We start from the raw sequence: 5,617 nt of genomic DNA, 5'->3' as shown, positions 1-5,617 counted from the left end.
TTAGGAGGAATATGTGAAGGGACCAAAGCGAAATGCTGGTTCAGTGTGGGTTGCAATATCTATTGTAATGTACATAGTAGTATCTACCCTCCACTATTAATAAGCCCCACTGACTTCTTCTGCTAATGCAACGGGGTAGGGGTGTTCTTGGCTATAATGTCACCAAAGTCAGACACATATCAGTGCCGGATGCCTCTTCCCACCTTGTGATTTACTACGAGGCTACAGTGTTAAACTAATAACTCCTTCCTGCAGATTAGGCTGGCAGGTCAGGGCCCTCCATGTGTTTGGGGGGGGGGAGCACACGTTTGCACCCTTGCCAGTTTCTGCACTCAATTAAAATGAGTAGCTTAGCATGGTATACCTATATATTGCACTTAAAAGAAATGGGATATCTAAAATATTGCAATCCAGACAACATCAAGCAGCTAAGAGAAAGGTAGGTCACAATTTCTGATGCGTTTCACCATAAGGCTTCTTCAGGGGAATTTTAGATGAAGTAGCATATGATTTGTGCAGACATGTGGGTATGAGTGAATTACTTGCTCAGTTGTTGGAATTGTGCCCTATAGAGAAGTACCTGCTTGGGCAAAAGGACTGAATGCTCTGAGGCTGGGTCCCCTATGAGGTCAGAATGGAGTGAAAATACTTCACCTAGCCTGAAGGAGTTTGTAAGGTATGTGCAGTCAGTAGTGGTTAGGAGCAATGTGTGCAGAAGTGTAAGTTGCTGTCTGCAAACTGTGGGCTTCCAGGGGAAATCCAAGCAGCAGTCCTGAGAATCTGACATGTGTAGAATGGTCACTTGATGACCATCTGTGATCAATGATTGGGAACGACCGCTATACAAGTCAAGGGAAGAGAGCACAACGGGGTGCTATTTGCTTGCCCCCATAGAACAAACTGGGTGCAGTGTGCACAGCTCTTGTTCATTCCTCTGTCACTCTCATGAAAGATCATTTCCAATAACAACAAATTTACCATGTGTATGCAGCTAAGGAGAAATACTCACGGAGGTGGAGCTGTCACGTCAAGGGGCAGCTGAGTCAGCTCATTTCCAGTTAGGTGGAGCACCCTTAGTCTTGGGAGTACCCCCAGCTGTGTGATGTCATCTGGATACAGACAGTTGTATGAGAGATCCAGTACCTGAGATAAAGACACAGAATGTCATCTATGCATGGAGGTTTGTTAGTACTCATATATAAATGTGACATTAGAATAAAATGCAGACTCTAGTAAGCAGTTATTATTGTTTATTCACTACCGATTTGTGTGATTTGTCTGAATCTTTGCAGTGCTGGGTCCAGGGTCCAATCTCAGCCAGGACACTATCTGCATGGAGTTTGCAGGTTCTACCTGTGTTTGCTTGGGTTTCCTCCCACATTCCAAAAACATGCATTTAGGTTAATTGGCTTCCCCCTGAATATGACCTTAGACTTTAACAATGACATATGACTATGGTAGACATTAGATTGTGAGCTCCTCTGAGGGACAGTTAGTGACATGACTATGGAGTTTGTACAGCGCTGCGTAATATGTTGGCGCTATATAAATACTGTGTAATAATAATAATAGTTCTGGGATGGTGACCTAAAGCATCAAAGATTAGGATGGCCAACCAGGCACTTAGCATTTTCAGGAGGACAGCAATAGCTGTCAGTAGACAGGACATGGCCTAAAGAGTGGGGTGAAGTAGATTCCCCGTCAGAATTTAGTGTTAGGTGTCCCCACTGGAGAAATTCACCATCTTTAATTTATTTCTTGTGACCAATGGGAATTTGAACTTTTGCCACTGTCACCAGAACAGGAACAGAGAGAAAATCTTCCAATGGGGACACTTTCTCTAGTCATATTTTTCTCAGGCCAAATTTAGCTATAAATATGTTATTATTATTATTACAAAACAGTATTTATTTAGCGCCAACATATTACGCAGGGCTGTACAATAAATAGGAGATGCAAATGACAGACAGATACAGACATTGCGGATCCTGCCCCAAAGAGCTTACAATCTAGGACAATTTATATACAAAGTACACACAGCCCAGGATGGGGATTTACAGATAACCTAGAAAAACGAATTGGTATCACAACTCAATATCAATGTCATACATTGCAGCTGACCAGTCCTTAGATGTGGCAGCTGCATTCGTTTTCTGTTTTTACCCTTTAAAATCACAGAGACACTTCCTGTCCCAGGGTGACAACTCTCATCTTCCCAGGGTGCTGTATCTAAGGTTGTCATATGTTAGACTTTACATTGTCTGCACGTCTGCCTTTACATTTGAGCTGATGGTAATGATGAGCAGGCAATAAAAAACGTCTGCACGTCTTGGCTATTTGATGAATATACATTGCTGAAGTCAGTTGCAAAGCCCGGGAATATTGTCACCAAAATTCCCAGGAAAGGGGGTGGTTGTGAGAACACATCAGAAACAAAAACATTTTCTGTAGATCAAACTTAATATATGGTCAGGAAACAACACCTGCCAAAATATTAAGTGAATTGCAGAGCCCCTGAACGGGTATTTTCACCTAAATTGGGGGCACCATGGGGGGAAACAAAAAAAAAAAAACACAAATTCAGCAAATATTCCCTGTACTTGTTTAAAATGGGCTTAGTCTGAGAAAAGGAAACTAATGCAACCACCTCCAGGACTGGTGAGTTCATACATGACATTTTTGTTTTATATTGTATACAGATCCTTTATCGCCCCGTGTTATTTCCAATATTGATGATGTCATTCGCCATTCCCCAGCTGTTTATTGGCTATAATGGAAGGGGTGTGGCTCTGATGTCATAAAGTCATAACACCAATTGATATACAAAGCTAGTTTGGTGCAACCTCGAATCTGTTCTCCCCATAGCACCAATGTGAAGGGGTCACCGGTCCCCATTTCATACCAGGAAGGCTGCGTCCAGTACACGTTCGGGTTTACACCGCGTCCTGTCCGAGGGGCAGCTTCTGCTCTGCCGCGGAAAGCTTTGCAAGTTCAGCCCTCTGTTTTGTTCCGAGGAGGCAGAACAGACGACCATCGGAAAGTTATTCTCCAGTGGGATCTTCCATGAAACCAGCCAATGGCCGGCCCCTGAGGATACAGAAAAAGTGTTGCTCATTGTTATGTATGAAGTCCTTTGTGCGTGTTTCCCATAACAACCAATCACATTCAGGTTACCAGTAATGCTCTGCCTATTATTATTACATTTTATAGTGATGCCCATGGCTCACTCTTCCAGTGTTAAATGCAGGGAAGGGGAGGACTGAGCAGCTGGCCCAGCACAGCACTCTATAGGAGGAGGGGGCTATACTGTGCATGGGCTGTGTTGTGTATGAAAATGGAAATACCTTGCAAGTAAATACTTAGCATTTCTGTGCTTTCTTTCTGTGATTTCTGTGCTTTTAAATGATTCATTTAACATGTTGACAGGGTCTTTTTAAATCTGAATTCTGGTAAATATTGCCTAAATACTGTCTGGGTTCTTTTACTTTTTTCCAGATCTGTGTAATTCAAACTGAAAGTTTACCTCTGTACAGCTTCCTGTAATAAGGACCGGTCACTGCTGCTCTCTCTCTTAGTGCAGGCTGCCTGGTCTTGGCTCCACCCCCTCCTGTAGATTTCTACAGGCAGCTTGTAATGGGTGGAGCTTCTAAGCCCCCCCCTCCAGCTCTGATCTCTGTACAGAGCAGTGATAATCACAATGAATCTGAAGTGTAAGTTTATACTCCGCAAAGACAAACATGTTGTATCCCTATAGCATGTAAGAGGTCATATATGTCCATGACAGCCATTTACCTCCATGGTTTGTTCGGAAGAGGCTTCTAGCTGGAAAACAGTTGCTTGTGTGTACAGCTCTGGGGTTCATCTTATTCCGTTCAGCAGCCATATCTATAAAAGTGAAACATTTAGAGATTGTTACTTTCCATCTGATGTATTTCGTTCTGGCTACACATGAGCAGATCTGCTGCCAATGTGCACCCAACCGACCAATCCGATCAGCTTTAGGAATGATCGGTCAGATCCTCAGGTCACTGTACAACGTTCTGCCCTTCCTATAAAGTCAGTGATTGGTCAGATGTGCTGCATCTTATCTACCTCTGATTGGCTTTTCCCAACACGTCTGAGGAGGAGGGGAAATTCAGCTGCAATCATTGGCTGGATATTCATATTATTTAGCAGATTGGATGTCTATTAGAGTTAAAATAACTGCCAGTGTGTGGCAACCCACACACCAGGCCTGGTGGATGTCCAGGGGCCCGAGCTACCCCAACTAATATGGTTCTGCTGTAAACCAGAAGAATGGCACAATGGGAAAAGTGCCGACAATGCAAATAGTGCAGCTCCTCTGTGCCAACTTTTATCTACGGCACTTTAGGGGGTGGAGGGGCCAATGATGTCGTTTTCCTAGGGCCCCATTCTGCGGAATCCCTTCTGTGGTGCAGAGAATCCAGGAATAGCAGGATTCTCTCTCCATTTGATTAATATATCAGTTGATTAGAAGCTGAAAGAACTTGGATCGGTCCTACACAATGTCAGCCTGGGAGCCTCATGTCTTTAGGGCCGTCTGTGCATTGTAGGGGCCCTTAACTCAGAGTTATCCATCTCTGCAGATCACACATTGGTGCACTATACCCCTTCTGTCGCCCCCCTTCCATCCCACAAAAAGCTCTCACTGTATTATAATTCCCCCACAGGGCATACACTAGAGTACACAACCCCCCCCCCCACCCCGCCTGCAGAATCCCCATTGGTCTGTGCAGCCCCCCAATAAGAGCTCATGGAGGGATCACATTGCCCGCCCACGAAGAGCCCTCAATGCAGCATAATGCTTGCCCCAGAGGAGTGAATGTTTGCGTTTACCAACTTTTACTTTTGGAGGGGGGTCTAACTAAACTTTCCAGTCAGTTTGTATCCTGTACTACATAGTTATCAGAAGCTATAAGTGATTGTAGACAGAATGAAAAGTATAAAATGACCGTTGGGACCCCTGACAGTGCCGTTAACCCCCTCTATATGACACCCACCATAGTAAAAGCTATCCCACCCCCCATTTACACAAAGGCTAAGATCGCTTATTATAGTTATAAGGATGATATGCCCCGGGGCATTCTGCTGCCCGAACCCCCCCATTGCCCCGCTCACTGCGCCATCATCCAGAATCCATCGTCTCCTAGCAACCACAAACGCTCTCGCCTAACGATTTACCTCCTCCCATAACCCCGCCCTCAGACATCACCCCGCCCATTTCCTTACTACGTCTTAGGCCCGCCCTCTTTTTCGCGTTCTCGGCAGTGAGCAAGTCTCCTGGCTGCGCGCGCGGCGAGTGAAAGAGTAGGCGTGGTTAGGGCTCCATAGTCACCAATCAGAGGGCGCCAGGTCAGGAGACAGCGGGGATGAGACAAGATGGCGGCGAGAGGCGGCAGGAACGGGCTACTGGAGAAAGTAATGGGGGTTCGGGGGGTGTTGTGTGAGAGCCAGGGGGGTGGACGGGTAAAGCCTGGGCAATGGCTGCCCAAATCCTGGCACACGCTGACTGGGTTTTATTAGCTGGAGCTGTTGTCTGTGGCAACCATTCAGAGCTCCTTGTTCTGTGGTAAGGTACCATCTGGTTGGTTGCTAT

At 45.4% G+C, this 5,617-nt stretch overlaps 1 long non-coding RNA gene across 1 annotated transcript; it reads right to left on the bottom strand.

Moving 5' to 3' along the window:
* Positions 1–2,905: 2,905 nt before the first annotated feature.
* On the bottom strand, positions 2,906–5,199 carry LOC140340501 (uncharacterized). Its single transcript, XR_011922665.1, has 3 exons — positions 5,140–5,199; positions 3,793–3,885; positions 2,906–3,087 (listed from the first exon to the last, which is right to left on the bottom strand). It is a non-coding gene; the product is annotated as an uncharacterized lncRNA (long non-coding RNA).
* Between the last annotated feature and the right edge of the window lie 418 nt (positions 5,200–5,617).

This window comes from Pyxicephalus adspersus, chromosome 1, assembly GCF_032062135.1.
Source record: "Pyxicephalus adspersus chromosome 1, UCB_Pads_2.0, whole genome shotgun sequence".
In the NCBI taxonomy this organism is placed as follows: Eukaryota; Metazoa; Chordata; class Amphibia; order Anura; family Pyxicephalidae; genus Pyxicephalus; species Pyxicephalus adspersus.
The sequence above is the reverse complement of the archived record's forward strand: the minus strand, read 5'-3'. Positions and strand labels throughout refer to the sequence as shown.